At 38.5% G+C, this 18131-nt stretch overlaps 1 pseudogene; it reads left to right on the top strand.

The window, feature by feature from the left end:
* Positions 1 to 5440: 5440 nt before the first annotated feature.
* LOC114092811 (uncharacterized protein KIAA2013 pseudogene) lies at positions 5441 to 7444 on the top strand (annotated as a pseudogene).
* The last annotated feature ends 10687 nt before the right edge of the window (positions 7445 to 18131 follow it).

Here is an 18131-nt window from a genome sequence, read left to right as displayed (position 1 = left end):
TTGGGGATATTGTTTGCTGCCTATGGCAAAATACAAGTATAGATTTTGAGATTTGTGAAATAATCTTATTCCAATATAATCCATTTCAAAAAATGAGGAAATTAAGTGATTTACATGATATATGTGCATTTCAAGTAAGTTTTTATCATGAGGTTGTATAATTTTTTATATTTTTATTATATGAATTTCACATGCTTTAAAAGTACACATGCTTCATTTAAGGTAAGCATTATTAAATGTGAAATTTTAAAAATGTTTATCTGTTAATGAATTAGTTAACTCTTTATAATTTCTCATTTTATTTGATTCTGCAACTTATCTCTGACATATATTTTGAATTTTCTAAGAGAGAATTATTTTCACTTTATAACTTTTAAATGTTTAATGAGAATTTTAAAATTTAATACTCTATATTAAGAATGATGATTTTACCTTTGAAAAAAATGTTTATAAATTGGTCTTTCTTTTACAGCAGGTTTTATATTTGAATCATTAATATACTCATTTGAGAGTAATTTATTCAGGAAGGCTTTTAGATGTTAGCATCATTTCTATGTAACTACAAATATTTTGTTAAGTGGGGATATTTGTAATTATCTCTCCCAAGTAGTGCACATATATTTTTCAAGTGATATAAAAGGTAGCTTAACTTCATAGTGAGATACACAAACTTGAGAGTTACCATTACCTAGTTATCTGATCTTGGCCATGTGTCTTTAACTCATTAAGCCTCAGTTCAATCATTTATAAACTAGAGGTGACACTAATAAAATGACTGCCTGAGGTTCCATTAAAACAATTCTACACATCCCTGTCCAAGGAGTATCCTCATCCTATGTCAGGTGTCTATCTTTATAGATATAAAGCATTGTGTTTTAAATATTGAAGGAAAGATATTTTACATATTAAATTAAATAATATGGGGTATGCCTGATGCTAAGGCAGGGGGGGCTCAAAAGAAAAGAGATGAACTCCTCAGTGCTCAATTTAAAAAGAGGGACATATGAGAAGAGATGCCTGTAAGAGGTGAGAGCAGATAGAATTTCAAACAGAAAAAAGATATGCTGAAATGGTCAGGATGTCTACATCTTGGATTCATGGCTATATCATGGAGGACATTATAAGATTACAGGGCACTTTGAGAGCTCTTTCTAACTTTACCTCCTTGGGTGGTTTGTTTTTGTTATTGTTGTTTTTATAGGAAATTCTTAGTGCTAGTAATACATCAAATATTACAAAACTCAGGATATAAAAGAGATTTTGATATATAAAATTTATAAAGAAAAGCAGAAAGTTAGAGATGTTCTGTTCTTTTTAATTTATAATTTATTTTTTAATTGTGATTGGACAATACCTTTATTTTGCTTACTTATTTTTATGTGGTGCTGAGAATCAAACCCAGGGCCTTGCATGTGCTAGGCAAGTGTGCTACCACTGAGCCATAATCCTAGCCCCGAGTTCTTCTGTTCTTACGAAAATTATTAAAATTTTAAAATGTTTTGAGGTGTGTTGTCTGTTGATTTATTTTATGTGCATTGCAAACTTGTCTACAATATTATCTATGAAATATTAGCAACATCTGTTCTTTCTGTTAACATTTTATATTTCAACTACTGAGAACTAACACCTTAACCTATCTCTCCTTAAATTTATAAATTTATTAATCCATTTTAAGGCTAAAATACACACATCTGTTACTCTTACTACCATCTCTTTAGATAAATTTTATTGCATTGGGATAGTCTGTATTATATTTAATTTGCATTTAAAAATTTTGAACTGCTTTTGCTATTGTTATAAAATTAATATATAAAAATGATTTTATAACTGAAGTAAATGGACATAAAGGTATATGTGTTTGCCTCTGAAAGACTAACTAGGGATAATTTTCATTAAGCATTTCAATTGTATTCTTTCAGAAATTCTATGTAAATTCTTGTTAAGAATGATATTATGGTGCTAATGGGTGTCCTGCTTTTCAGTTTCCTGCCTGCCTGAGTTTCTGCACATATCAGAGTTCTTTCTGTATTATAGCTTTGCTCAGTTTACATATATTGACACAGATCTTCACTGTTTTGCAGGAAGAATAGTAAGGCAATAATACAGTCTTATCTACCAGAGTTAGAAACCCAATGGCTATTTTTATATTGAAATTTCTTACCTCAAGACTAACTTAAAGAATCTACAGGCTGAAAATGTTGAGGAAAAAGGAATGCACAGAGCAAGACTGAAAAACCACAAGAAAATCACCCTTCAACACCAGCATTTGGGATTATGGGGAAGACAAGTTGGAATCTAGTTTTCCTTTCTACTATCAGATGGGACTATTAACTGAAAGTAGTCTTTACATTTCCTGTCAGTCACTTTGTAGAATTTGTATCCGTAACATTTCATTTCATGCTTTCAACATAACCATTGTTGCTCTGCAACTGTTACATGTTTTAAACTGATTTTGACATTTTTTTTTCTTTCTGTTTTCATTTGCTAGCAAAAGTGATACCCTTCCACTGCAACTTGATTTTCTATCATGTTTTCCTTTGATCAATCTGCCCTGGTCATATCAATCTTTTTGTTATGCAAATGCCTCTCACATTTTCAGCACTTGCTTCTCCCCCAGCTAGGATTTTATAGGGGTATTTATATATTCCACTCACTTATACGTTTAGATTTCTATTCACATTGAGTTTCCATGATATCATTGCTGAGTATCTAATAAAAAATAAAGCATTACTCTATCTTATTCTCTATCCTTTTCTCTCGTTTTATTTTTTGAAACATCACTTATCATTACCTGACACATTTATTTATTTTCTGTGTACTTCAGCTAGGATAGAGTTATGTGAGGACACAGAGAGACTTCAATATATTCTGTTTGTTAGTGTCTCATGGTGAGGAAAAAAAGAAACATACAGCAAGCACTAATACATAACCAAATGGATACATTTGTTCATGCAATAATAACAATGATAATAGCTGCTGAGTTCAATGATGCTTAGTAATTTAAGAGGCTGAGCCAGGAGGGTTGCAAATTCATGGCAAGTCTTATTATGTCAGCAAGATCTTCAGCAACTTGGCAAGACACTGTCTCAAAATTAAAGAAAAAATAAAATTAAAAAGGACTAAGGATATAGATCAGTAATAAAGTGTTCCTGAATCCAATGCCAAGTATTGGAAAGAAATGATAATAGCTACTCAGCACTTAAATGCAATAACTAAAATCGCCTCTTCCCTGTAAACGTAGATTTATGTGATTAACAATCACTCCTCTTTCTCCCAAAAGGATTCTGATTTTCCTCCACTGAGTCACAATAGGAAATACTCAGTGGAGGAAAATCAGAATCCTTTTCATATTTCCCAAATTAAAACTGTTTCTTCTGCCTCTGCCATTCATCTGTAATGTAAGAATCGTCTCCACTAAGTGCCATTGGTAGTTTTGCTGTCCTTTCCAGCATTTATTTTGCATTATCAATGAAATCATATTTCTCCTGATCACAGAGTAATTTAAATCATACATTTGATTGTTTTTCTTTTTTTTTTGTTAGAGAGAGAGAGAGAATTTTTTAATATTTATTTTTTAGTTTTCGGGGGACACACATCTTTGTTTTGTATGTGGTGCTGAGGATTGAACCCAGACCGAACACATGCCAGGTGAGCGCGCTACCGCTTGAGCCACATCCCCAGCCCCTAAATCATACATTTGAGTATGGTGTTCTGTTCACTAAATATGTGATGGATTACTTAAATGTTTTACATTTTAACTAGCAAAAAAATTTCCCTTCCCAATCCAGATGCAGAAATTAACTTTGGACAAAGGTTAATAAATCTAATAGTGGTTTCACTTATAAAAGGTGTCAATATAGTAAAAAATCTTGTTTAATACAATCGTTTTTTTTTTCTTTTTATATTTTTTCTGTGTTTGAGGGGTAGGTAGTCCTATAGTTTAGAAATGCATTTTAATGTGCTGTTTTCTTATCCTTCAGCAAACCTTACAGGGTGATACTAAATCCAGAAAGGGAACTAAAAGACAGGGTAAAACATGCACAACACCACTTTTATTACATCTAGGATTCATATGTTAAGATTGCATCAGCCATACAAAGGGAGAAGCAATGTTTCTCTTCATATCTTTTAATCTAACCTAGATTGGGTTTTGTTGTTGTTATTATAGCAGGGATTGAGATTAAACAAGGGGCCCTTAACCAGCTAGCCACATCCCCATCCGTTTTCATTTTTAATTTTTGAGACAGAGTCTCACTAAATTGCTCAGGGCCTCACTAATTTGCTGAGGCTGGTCTTGGACTTGTGATTATCTTGCCTCATCTTCCGGAGTTGCTGCAATTACAGGCTTGTACCACCATGCATGATTTTTACATATCATTGTTGATTTCAGATATGCTTGGGAGACAGAAAATCAGGCAAACATTTTTCAATTGTCTTTTTTTATTTTCTCAGAGGCAATTGGGTTGCAGTTTGATAGAGGCATAAGACAGTATCACACATGAGTCTGTGCCTGTGTACAGTGGCTATTATTTAGGTATCCTCTGTTTTCATGTGACACAAAAAAGTTAATATTCAAAAGCAATGTGAAGCTTCACGTTATTGAGAATTCTGGAGAATGTCTTAAGACACTGATAGATTCAAAAAGAAAAAAAAAAAAGGTTTGAGGATCCAGTTTCTCTCTTCCATCTTCACCTCTCCTTAGATTCCTTCTTTATTTCATGGTCCAAGATGGCTGAAATAACTTCTAATCTTACTTCCCCTTGCAGCTTAACTAAAAATTAGGTATTTTCCCCAAATGTTAGGGCCCTGATATTGCTTTACTTAGAACATTTACTTTGTAAGATTTGCAATTGAATATTTTTTGCCCTTTTCAGATACAATATTCTACCAGATTCTTGCCCTTTTTCTAATTCAGCAATCTATATCTTTCTCAAAGACCTAGTAGCAATTCCTTTGAAATGTAACCATTAAGAAGCTCAGGGTTATACAGTGGAGGGGGTAGAGAGAGAGGAGGGGAGGGGAGGGGAGAGGTGGGGAGGGGGGATGGTGGAGGATGGGAAAGGCAGTGGAGCACAACAGACACTAGTATGGCAATATGTAAATCAATGGATGTGTAACTGATGTGATTCTGCAATCTGTGTATGGGGTGAAGGTGGGAGTTCATAACCCACTTGAATCAAAGTGTGGAATATGATATGTCAAGAAATTTGTAATGTTTTGAACAACCAACAAAAAAAAAAAAAAAAAAAAAAAAGAAGCTCTTGTCAGGGAGGTAACCAAGAAGGAGGAGGAAGCGGCAGAGGTGGCTCTCCGGGAGGCTGCGGCGGGCGTCAGGGTGGGCGCCTTGGTCCGGGCCAGGGAGTGAGGCAGGGCTGGCCTGGCTGGTGCGCTGGTGGCGGCCCCGGGCCGCCCCACGCCTTAGCCGGCTCCTGGCTGCCCTATGTGGCTGCAGCAGCGGCTCAAGGGGCTGCTGGGACTCCTGTCAAGCAGCTGGGCCCGCAGCCTCCTCTGCTGCTTGGCCTCCTGCTTCTGCTCCATGCTCCAGGGTGCCGCGGGCTCCAGGTGGCGGGCGGCCTGCGCCTGCAGCCCTGGGCCCGCTGCGAGCTGGGGGCCCCCAGCCCTCTTCCTGCCTGGGGGCGGCCACCCGCGCCTGGCACGGCCTGCAGGATCCCTGCGAGGCCGTTGCGCTGGGCCCAGGAGTGCAGGCCTTGGTGGCCATTGGCTTCCTAGCCCTGAACATGAGCTCCGACCGGCTGTGGGTGACTCCTGGAGAGCGGGAGCCCCACCCCCACCCCCGTGGCGCCAGACTTCGTGCCCTTCTGCATCTGCACCCACTGAACGTGCTGGCCAAAGCTGTAGAGGCTGTGCTGCTGCTGCGGGAGGGGCTGCTGCGCAGGGTGCGCTGCCTGCAGCTCGGAAGCCTAGGCTCTGGCCCTTCAGCCGCCGCCCCCGAGCCAGCCTCAGCCTCCTGTCTCGCCGCAGGGTCTGGCTGTGACTGTGTGTTGCTGCAGGAGGACTTTCTGTCTCACGGGGCAGACTCCATGTCTATTTGCAGTGCCTTCAGCTCAACAACCCAACGCAGCACGTGGCCGCTGCAGACTGTGGGGCTCACTGCAGGCCGGTCCTGAAAGCCTTCACCAGCTTCCTGGAGAAGGTCGGAGATCATCAGTTCCTCCTCTACTCAGGCCGATCCACACCAATGCCCTCTCGGCAGGGGCACCTGGTAGTGGTGGCTGCAAAAAAGCTAGTAAACCAGCTCCAGGTGGCTCCCAAGACACAATTTGGTGAGATGGTCCTCTGGGTGGTGTATGTCTCAGGCCCTATCAACCCCTAAGTTCTCAAAAGCAAAGCCGCTAAGGAGCTGAAAGCACTCCAGGACTTGGCCCGGAAGGAGATGCTGGAGCTCTTGGAGGTGCCCGCGGTTGAGCTGCTTCCGGACCACCAGTGCCTCTGGGTGCAGCTGTTTTGCCCAGTGGTGGAAATGAAGATCACCCGACGCCCACAGGCCATCAGGCCTGACCCTGAACCTGACACTCTACTACATGCTCTCCTGCTCGCCAGCCCCTCTGCTCAGTCCCTCCTTGAGCCACGGAAGCGAGACCAGCTGGAGGCGAAACTCAACTACGAAGACCACTGCTTCAGCAACCACGCCACCATGCACACCAAGAACCTGTGGGCCCGCCCAGCTGTCCTTGGTGCAGCAGATCCTGCAGCACTCTGACCTGTGGAGGCTGACCCCCCAGAAGCGTGGCTGCAAGGGGCTGGTGAAGGTGGGCGCTCCGGGCATCCTGCAGGGCATGATGCTCAGCTTTGGGGGGCTGCAGTTCACGGAGAACAACCTGCAGTTCCAGGCCGACCCAGACGTGCTGCACAACAGCTATGCGCTGCATGGCATCCGCTACAAGAACGACCACATCGACCTGGCCCACGCCAAGGGCAAGCCCTACCTGCACGTGTCCGTGAAGTCCCGAAGCCAGCCCGTCAAGATCTTCGCCTATGAGGCGGGCTGCCTGGACAACCCAGTGGAGCTGACCTCGGCCTATGGGAGCCACACCTTCTCAGTCACGGTGATGCAGCCCATAAGGCCGCTGCTCCTCATCTCCACCGACCTCACACACCTGCAGGACCTGCGGCCCACACTGCACCTCAAAGCCATCCTGGCCCTCAATGAGCACATGGCCCAGCAGGACCCAGGGCTGCCCTTCCTCTTCTGGTTGAGCGTGGCCTCCCTCATCACCGTCTTCCATCTCTTCCTCTTCAAGCTCATCTACAACGAGTACTGCCCCTCCTCAGGAGCAAGGAAGACCCCAGTGTCAGAGAAACTGCAAGTCCTGCTTTCTGCCACTGTTGCATAAGACACCATCTGCTGCTACAGACAAGGGATCCTTTGGAAGCACCTACCCTTTGTGCCTTGTGGGGGACAGTGACGCAGAAGTGCTTATAGATGCCAGCTTGCATTGGAAGGAACAAGTGTCCAGTGGGGAGGGAGGGGCCAGTGGACTTGTAAGCCTTCCTCTCAATAAAGTGAACCTGTGCAGAGCGATATATATATATATATAGTTTCTAGTGACTATGGTAGAGGAGTCTTAACTCAGAAAAACATCAACTAGCAAGTAAAAATGGTCTAATCCCATTGACTAATCTCCCTTATCCTGAGTGCTTTCTAGTACTTTAGGTGCTGGGTTACCTTGACACTTAAAACTCTCCCTTCTTTTGGTTCAATAGAGTTGAGTTCAGACTCTCTTCCCTATTAAAATAGTCTTCGATAAAGTCTTCTTTAAATTTTTAACTAGTCTAATGAAAGGAAATAAAATAGATTCCATGAATGGTAAAGACTTAGAGAAAAAAAACAATTTGAATATTTTGTTGTATGTCAATGAAAGAAACAAAAACAAAACAAAAACCCATATAGCATTTTTGGCAGGAAGTTTTGGTAAAGTGGTTTCTATAAAGTGGCAGAAGAGCAAGGGATGGATATAGGAGGATATAAGTCATAGTGATAGGGTTGGAGGTAGGTGGTCCAGCCTTCTTATGATCTGCCTTCCCTATTAAACTTGAAGGGGATGTAGATGACTTGTAAAAGTTCTAAAAAATTGTCTTTTTTTCATATGGATAAGAATGGTTGAGAGAGTAGATGAGGTATCTTATGATCTTTTCTCCTCCACCCATCTTGCTCAGAAGTAGGAGTAGACATTTGAAAACATAAAGTGAAAGGTGATAAGTCAAAAGAGTTTCATGTTAGGACAGATCTCCATAGGTAACTTCATGCCACCAAAGAGGGAGTAGTGGTACAGTTATTTTTACAAGTCAAATAACAATTGTTCTTTGTAATAAAATAGAAATTATTATTTAAGACTAAGAATAACAAAATAACAAGAACTAGGAAAAATCATCAATGTATATTTTTCAATGTACTGAAAGAATTTTATAAAAGAGTATAACTGCATGTCTAAAATAGGTTTTACTTGTGTTCTAAAATTATTAATATTTCTTACAATTAGTACTATAAAAAGTAAAAAGATTGGCTAGGTCTCCTGAGAATTTTCTAAATTTATTGTGCAAGGAAGAACACTTGTTATTGTATCTTATATCTAATTTGTCTGTATTTAACAAACCACAATATTTTATTTCATGTTTATCCTCTCAAAGAAATCTCACTAAGATGAATATGCTAGAAGAATTTTTTAAATGCAGTTTGAGTTTACACATGGAATATCTTGCTGTGACAATATCAACCAGTGTTAATTTATATTTAATTAAAATAATTACATGATGTTCTGCAATCAGGATATGTTCAAAATATCAATTAAGTGACCAGGAATGAGAAATATAAGCAAATTATACCAAATGGAACTGTATTAGTCTTCCTTTCTTTATATGGCTTCTTTAGGAAAAAAAGTCATAATCACAATATGCTTGCAAATACCTTTAAAAATTTACCTGGGCAACATCTTCATTTTGGTAATGTTATAATCATACAGATATCACATATTTTCATTTGATGATGTAATTTTCCAGTGTAGGATTTCTCAGCTGTTGTGTTTTCTCTGATGTATGATATTGTCTTTTTAAAATTCTATATAGAAAAGTAAAAAATGAATTATGACTTCTTAACCAATACCAATGATTCATGATCAATCATTTTGTGTTTCATTTGATGAGAGCATTGCACTGTGTATTCTTGTAGAATTATATCCTGTAATGCAACCATAAGAATATGAGACTTAGGATTATTGTAAAGTAATCAAGAGATCATACTCCAATGTACAGTGATTTATTTCAATAATACTGTTAGGATTGCAAAGCTTGCAAAGATATTCAGTAAAATTCTCAATCCATGATGAAAAAAATAACTTGCCTGGATCAGAAAAGAATTTTCAGGAGAACAAAACTATTTAATGTATTTTCTAGGTAATTATTCTTTGTTGAGTCACAATTGCAGTGTTGATGATTTTTTTCACTAGCAAGTTTTGATAGAAAGTACACAGGCATTCAGAAAAATGCATTATTTTGACTAAGTCCTTTTTTCCTCTTTGCAGATTTGATCATAGTTGACAAAATTTTACCTGCATTTTAGGGTTGCTGGGAGATTTATTTGTACAGAACTGGCTGCTGGTATATTTGCAAGTTTTCTGTTTTAAGACTTCCTATAGTCTATTAATTAGTTTTTCACATAGCTCTACAAGATGTAAACACTAACTTTGATGTAATATTTATAGGTTTATGGTAGATGAATCAGTCAATACAAGTATTTTTTGAATAACAGTACCTATAATTTAACTTTTCTTCTTCTTCTTCTCCATTCCACAATCACATTTATTTTTTTTTCTTTCCTGGCATATGTTTCTGCATATTTTATGAACACATCTTTATTTTTAATGTGAAATTTAAAGTAATATTTCACATTTTCTTATTCCTCAAAATTTTCTGATTAAGACCTTCTTTTATCACAATAAAATTATTTGCCCATTAGTTTAGAAAGTTTTTCAACATATATTCTCTCATTTTACACCTTCACTTATGTATATGGTGGAGCTATCCCAGATGGAAGTTGCCCTAAAGGGAAACTTCAAATAATTATTGAGGTACTTTACCCTTTGCTGTGGAAAAAGAAAGATGTGTATGCTTTTATCACTTTTGAGTATATATGAACTTAGTTATTAGTGTTTCTAATAAAATATATGATATTCTGTGAATGGAAATTGTGAAATCCCTCAAAGGTATATCACATAGTTATACTACCAACCCCTCCTTACACTCACTGGTCTTCCTCAAGGGAAAGCATGAGGTGCCTGAGGGATGAAGTGTGTTATGGTGCTAAATATGTGCAATTCAGCCTTATGCTTTTTATGCTTGGGAGACAGCTTGCCTTCAGGACACAGACATTCCGTGTAATGTCATGCAAGGCATTCTGCCATTTTGGAAGATTGTCCACAGTTATTTACCAGAGACTGGATCAATATTTTTTTTCTAATTCTGAGGTAAAAGTTAGTAACTTTTAAACTAGGAACAATGGTTTATGCCAGTAAGGCCTATGAAATGTTTATTTTCATCTGTCTTATTTTATCTCTTTATTGATTCAGAACATAGGTGGAGAATAGTGTGACTTTAAAACTTGAAACTTTCATTTTATAATATATCCCAGGCAATTGCAAAACAATATATGTGCTGCTTAGTTAGTTAGTTAGTTTGTTTTTCTGGCCAAGGTACAAGGTAACAGGCATAAAACAGAGTCCTTGGGAGGGTAGGTAGGATTCTTAAAGGGAAGCTTATACATTAAATCATCTTCAGAATATTAGTGATGAAAAAGATGTCTGAGTGGTTTTTCAACCCATAGACTAAAGTATAACATAAATGAACTTTGCAACAATTTTGCCACTTAAGTAACACTGATTTGTGTACAAAAGAGTAAATAACTACAGTTAGGAGTAGTATTCATGGAGGAGCAAATATGTGAGCCACAAGACAGAGGAGGCTATAGAACTAATAAAGACCCTGGGACAAAGCTTCCAGTAAGGCATGCATCACCTTTGGCAAAGAATTTTTCATGGCTCCTCAGTTGATATAAGCAATTTCAATAAAATATGAGAATTTATGGAATTCTGTGAGGGACATGATTTCTTAATGAAGATTTAGAATAATAGGTACAGAAGACATAATTGTTTTAGTCTGATCAGTTAAAGTGCCACAATACCAATTCTTCCTGATCCTGGGCCCAGAAACCCATTCCTTGTGTTTGTTGTAGTTGCATTCACAATTCCTAGCTAATTCCATATCTCTCATTATAAGAAATAATGTTAGCACTATTGTTAATCAAAATTTCATGTGTCAATTTTATAATTCCTGTCTAATTTCATCTCTCTTATTAGAGTAATGATCACAGCACTATTATTAATCACAAAAACAGTTCTTTGAAACTAGTTTTTATTGAAGCAAAAAAAAATGTTCCTACTTATGTAAGTACATTTTGGGTAGTTATATGTCATTACTAATATCATGCTGCATCACAATGCATTAAGTCACCAAAACTCCTGGCTTGCAATAACTCTCCCAAATTACCTTACTTGGCTGTAGTTGTGAAGTTTGCAAGTGCAAATCTTGCCTGCAATATGAAGAAAAGTGTGAACAATGGTTTATTTTTTTAATGCAATGCTAAATTAATAATTTGGAATTTTAAAGAGGGGGAGAAGGAGAGAAAGAATAGAGATAAAAAGCTAAGTTTCAGGGGCTGGGATTGTGGCTCAGTGGTACAGAGCTTCCTTAGCACATGTAAGGCCCTGGGTCCGATCCTCAACACCACATAAAAATAAATAAATAAAGGTACTGTATCCAATTACAACTAAAAAATAAATATTAAAAAAAAAACAAGTTTCAGTTTGTGCAGGACAGAACAGTGTGGGTGTGGAGGCAAAAGGATTTGCCTCCAGACCAGCAGGGTGCAGGCAGAGTAGGTATTGGCCTCTGAAGGCAAGCTTTCTGGAGAGGGGCAGTCCTCAGTGGTGCAGCCCCACCTGTGAGCCACGATAGGAATTCAGGCTGAGAAGTCCAGGCACCAGAAGCACCTCCATACATCAGGCTCCAAGACCTGTTCTCAATACCATGGATACAAGCTATAATGGGTTTCTGTCATCTTGGCAGTGGTAAGAACAAGCAGCCCTTCATGGAGCCCACAGGAGCAGTCGCAGGATGACAAGTGCTATTCCAATGTAGGGAGAATGATAACTGATTTTGGAATAAAACTAGATGCTTATGAATCAAGTCCACAGAAAAAGTTGTTAAATTCCTGAGAAATGAGCAGTACATCCTTTGGATAAAATAGGTGGAAAAGGTGCATAATACACATTGTGTGTATGTGTTGTTCCTGCAAGTTCCCAGAGAGCATGAGCAAAGACTGTCAGGATGTTCTCCAAACCAAGCCAAAAGTGGCTATGCCAGAATCATTAGCATTTTTATACTAAAATATGATATTAAGAAAAAAACATTATAGGGTTGGGGTTGTAGCTCAGTGGCAAAGTACTTGCCTGGCATGTGTGAGGCCCTGGGTTCAATTCTCAGCACCACATACAAATATATAAAATAAAAGTCCATCAACAACTAAAAAAAGAAAAGAAAAGCCGTCTCCCTGCTTTCTTCCTAAGGAAAGTGGCCAAGTTCAGATAGAAAGATTAATGACCCTGAGGTAGAATACTTGTGAGACTTTCCTTAATTTAAAAACTTCCCTCTTACAGATTTTGGAGTCAAGTTCTAAAAAATATCAGTGTTAGGCCTAAAGGATACCTGCAGGATGGATGAGGCATCCCAGCTGAGGGGAGACACACTGGCCTTCACCATCCGTCTCTCTGTGGAAGGGTGTGCTCAGTGTGGGGAAAAACAGTTTGATCACACACTTCATGAAATTGCTCAACCTGAGCATATGTTCAAGCAATAATACTGCAATATTTACAGGACACAGCCAAAAACAAACTGATAGACAAGCTGTGCTCACAGGAAAGGGTTCAGTTGGAGTTGAATGCTTTCTGGGGCTGGATTAGTTCAGCAAGGTTAATACTTAAGACAGAGGTAAAAGAGAAGGTGGCCTCAGTTTTCTCACTTGTAAAAGGGGACAATGGTGTTACTGTAAAAGTTTGTCCTACAGGTTAGATGACTCAGCTCAGATCTCTCCATCTCCTGCTGTGTTTACCACATCCTCAGAGCCCAGAATGGAGTTGTGAAAACTCTGGTAATTTGCAGGTGGGGCTCACCCTCAGGTGGAGAGGCAATCATTCCCCCAGGAGACATGGCTCCTCCACCCAGGCAGCCACCATTCCAGAGGAGAGGAGCAAGAGGCTAGGCAGGGAGGCCTGGCACCACCCTGCAGATCTCTGAAAACCTCAAAAGTGGAAGCCATCCCAGTTACATGGGAGGTTGGACTAGCAAATGTTACAGCAGACCAGTGATCTCCCCACCACCATAGTCCATGTGGGAAAGGATAATTTGCAGCGAGTTCCCCTCACCACTTTAGTCCACATGGGAAAGGACAATTTGCAGTGAGTTCCTCACCACTTTAGTCCACATGGGAAAGGACGCTTTGTAGGGAGTTCCCCTCACCACCATAGTCCACGTGAGAAAGGACACTTTGCAGTGAGTTCCCCATCACCATACTCCATATGGGGGAAGACCCTTTGTGAGGTACTGTGTTCAACCAAAGAGCAGCTCTCCTGCTTCACTACAGAATTGCCATGCTACTGTTCACATGCCTGCTGCTGGAGGGACCACTTCTGTGAGGACCCACAGTGGTATTCGTATCACAGCCCATAGAACTGTGGCCTGCCTTACCCAGACTGCGCCTTGCTCTCTAACCACCTGGCAATTGCTGCTGTTTGATGGTTGTGATCCATCCACCTGGCTCCCATGGCTGGAGCCTTAATTAGATAATTCCATGCTGCAGTGTGGGGTCCCTTCCTAGGCCCCATCTACACTGCCATTAAGTGATGCTAAGGATAAACATGTCTAAATAGAGTTGCTTCTCTCAGGTTCACTGAGCAGGAACTTGTTTTCTTTTTGTCGGGATAGAAAATGGTGTTAAACTGTTTTATTTAACAATTTATTTATTTATTTTTGTTTTATTTGGGTTGTAGCCAGCTCTGAACAGAGTCCTTGGACTAGTTCTACCTTTGTGACAGAACAGAATTTAGGGATCTCTAGTCTAAATCGGGCAGCATGTCCTGCACAATGGCTCCATAATTTTCACAAATTTCAGATAATTCTTTTAAGAAAAGAAAAAGAGCAATACCAAATGCTATCGCAGATTACAGTGATCTTTTGTCTAACTTGTCAAAAGTTGGAGACCCTTAATGTGAGAATCCATGTGCGCATGCTCATTAAGAGATTCAGGCAAGCCTGGCAGCCAGGGTCAAAGATGGAGCCATGCATGAAGTGTCAGATTTTGTGCTAGAACATGGGACAGGCAATTTTAGAAACAACAGCTTAAAAAGTAATGAAAACCGTGAAGGAATAAGCTCTTACAAGCAGCCATGTAATTGGACAAGCTGCTATGGTATGCAGGTATGTTGGGTTGTTTTCCTTTGCAAGGGGGTGCTAGTATCTGAGGACAGCAGAGGTGGTCCCTGGAGAGGTCAGTGGGCATCCTTTCTCTTCACCTTGGTAATGATTCCTGATTACCTCTATGTGGCTGCTTGCCTGCGTCTAGGTGTTATTTAACATAAAATAATTACTTAGCCCTCTGCAGAAGGCTGATTTAGATACTAAAATAAAATACTCTTCTAAGTATGGCAGTTTAGTGTGCATTTGCAAACACTCCCTAAAATGTCATTATGTTGTAGTAGAATTTAAAATATTGAATCATGCAGTGACCCTTCCTTAGAAGGAAGAGGTTTAACCTTGAAGCAAAATTATTGAGAGTTGCCTATATCAATTTAGAGCTTTTTTACTCCAGCAAATGTAGTATTATTTTTCTCAGATTATGTGGCTCCCAAATTAATGACATGAGGGTAATTTAAAATTGCACATTCTGCCTTCATATTATATTGGTTAAGCCTGGATTTCTGCTTCTCTGTCTTCCTCTCACACAGATCCATTCAAGGCTCAGTACCCCCAATACAATTCTATGGCAAGGCTTTGAGCTCAGTGAAGTTAGCTACAGAGGACTAGAACAAATGGACAAGCAAATTAATATTTAAAATACAGCCAGCACATCTAACTTCAGGCTCCCTGTTGACTTACATGTTGATCAGCACGTCCCAGAAATTAGAGGCTAACTGAGCTCATGCAGAAAGGCTGTGCTTCTTTGCTTTACCAAGCCTGTGCACAGAGCTGAGATTCAGGTGTGGCTGGAGTGAAAACAAATTCAAATTTACAAAAGGAGAAAGAGAATTAAAAACAGAGACAACAAAAACTCCTCAAACAATGGCCTTGGTGGTGACAACGACCCTCCCTTAGTAGCCTGGAGTGTTTAATATATTGAAATGGTTCATCTTCCTGCAGTGGACTTTTAATAACTCTGCCAGGTTAGAAGCTATGCTTCATATTTATTCATGTTGTCGCTCCCCCTCAATGTATCTACACATCCTGATGTGCTTGTCTGGTAAACTTTATGGCCTCGATGCACGCAGCCCCAAGAGCCTTGTTATTACCTTCATCAATAACATGGTGCTCCTGCTCCCGCTAATCCCTCATGCCTTCCTGTGCCCTGCCACAGCTAATAAGTGTTTTTCCATGATCACTGTTTCATACACATTGGCACCTGTTCCCTTCATTCAACTTGCCCTGCTAAAGTAACATGACAAAGAGACAAATGTAATTTTGACTGGATCTTGTCAAGTAACAAGGAAAACAATCTGGAAAATTCCCCTTAGGGGCCAATTTATAGAGACAATCAATTTTTACAACTGGGATTAATCTCTTCTTTCTTCCTTCCTTAGCCATAATACTTGGAAATAAATACAAATCATATTGAGTATTATGTTAACACATCATTACTTTAAAATGGTCTAATATTCAGGCAAATATCTACAATGAGTGAGTTGTGAGAAACTGCCAATATTATATATTTCCAAAAGTTTAAAAATACACATTTATCCCCAGTACTATTATAGCCTAAGTTTGATTATTCAATATTAACCTTTTATATTAGGATAATAAATATTTTAATTCTGCAACTATTTTAATGCTTAGATTTAAAATGTAATTATGTCATTGGTGTCATTGTGTGCACCAACATATGTATAAGTAACCTGCCTGTCCCAGTACTTAGACCTGAAGGACTGAAGGACTCTGTTCTCCTAGGTACAGGCATTGAGTGAGCCCATTAGAAACCCTTCAGTCCAAATCTTAACACTGAAAGCATGCTATTTTTAAAGGAAATGCCGTAGTCTAATAAATTGGCATTTCTTCATAAAATCATTACATGGAACATGCACAAAGTGGGATGTCAGAATCGAACTTAATAACTTAGTGACTGTAGCAATTTTAGGTTGGGACTGTATTTCAAAATTCATGAAATACCTCTAGCAATGCTACTTCAGTACCATGGTCCCATTCTCCTGTGTTTGGGGCTGTGTGTGCCCATGCAATACAAAGATATCTAGGTACCATCCTGCCACTGACATTGTGAAAGTTTGCCCACATTCCAATGTTGAACTATTATTTGTAACTGTTGCAATATAAAATAAATTAATCAAAATGCAGGATGTATAATCTAGATATGACAACATTCCTGGTTGTAACTTTTAAAATTATGTACTAAATATTTATTATTTCTCCCAAAAAATTACAGCCATCTTTGCAGATGGCATAGAAAGTAATAATTTTCTAAACTAAGCATTTTTTCTATTAGTTTCCTTTTTTGATGGAGTTTTAGTAGCATATGGCATTTCCGGCTTTAATGAGGATTCAGCATATTTAAAATCAAATGTTATTTTTAACTATTTTACAAAACTCTGTTTACAGATCACATAGTGTTTGAAGTTTCAAGCATATCCAAATATCTATCATATATAATTTAGGCTGTTAGTTGTGTTTATTATACATGAACTCTGTCTCCAGACTTTGTATTAACTGTACCCCCTGCCTCAAATACTTTTTTGGTTTCTGAGACTTTCTTATCTCCTCTCCTCAAGAAACTAGGTTAAATATCCTTTATGAGAATTACACTATGCTGTGACTATATTTCAGGCTTGCTTTCTCACTATATCTAGTCTCTTAGAGGACAAGACATTAGTATGTTCATGATTATTATCTTTGTTACTTGGTGTGAAGCTTGGCACGTAATAGGTATTAAATAAGTATTTGTGGAATAAATGGATAAAATTACCAGAAAAAAATGTTACTTAGTTTCATATTTCTTCCAAATTTAAAAGTCATTATAAATCCCATATGTAAAATATCCACTTGTTATCTTGATGAATGTTATACTTCTTTATATAAGTGAAAAGTTTCTATTATTTGGTTATATTTTGAATTTGGGACTAGCAAAATTGGTTCTTTAGTGAGAGATCTCCAGTTTCCCTTGAAGAAAAAAATTGTAGATCATCTATTCCGACAACATGTAATTAGCATCCCATGTTAATCACTAATATAAATTTCTGAAATAGCTGGACTTATTTTTTAAAGATTCAGAGTTTTATGTGCACTAGTTGTAGAGCTTTGAACATGAGTGGGAAGTATGGTCCTGTGCTCCCTGCCCATGTAAGTAAACATACAATGTAAAGATTACATTAGTTAAATGTTTCTTCTGTTGTATTGCTATTTACCACCTACCATAAACTCTGGTTATTTTGGAACCCAATAAGTATATGTTCAATAAATTCCTGGGAGAAGCAATACTAGAGTGCAGATCCTTAATCAGCATGTGCCCTGTGAGTGAGTGGTTAAACATATTCACGAACAATTTAATAGATGGAAGTTACTGTCTACATGTCATATGCTTTCTGAAAATTAGTAAAAATTTCCTAATGGGGGTTAGTTTTACATAATGTGTCAATCTTTCAGTTAAAGTATATGTCTAAGATTAATCCATATACATTTCAGTAAATTTTTTAAATTTAATCTAGCAAAAGAAATTGAGAAAGATAGTGTTTGTGTGGCCTCTAAGATCTTGATTCTAGAAGACATAAGGTAAAACCTCTAAAGTT

Source organism: Marmota flaviventris, chromosome 7 (genome assembly GCF_047511675.1).
Source record: "Marmota flaviventris isolate mMarFla1 chromosome 7, mMarFla1.hap1, whole genome shotgun sequence".
In the NCBI taxonomy this organism is placed as follows: Eukaryota; Metazoa; Chordata; class Mammalia; order Rodentia; family Sciuridae; genus Marmota; species Marmota flaviventris.
The sequence above is the reverse complement of the archived record's forward strand: the minus strand, read 5'-3'. Positions and strand labels throughout refer to the sequence as shown.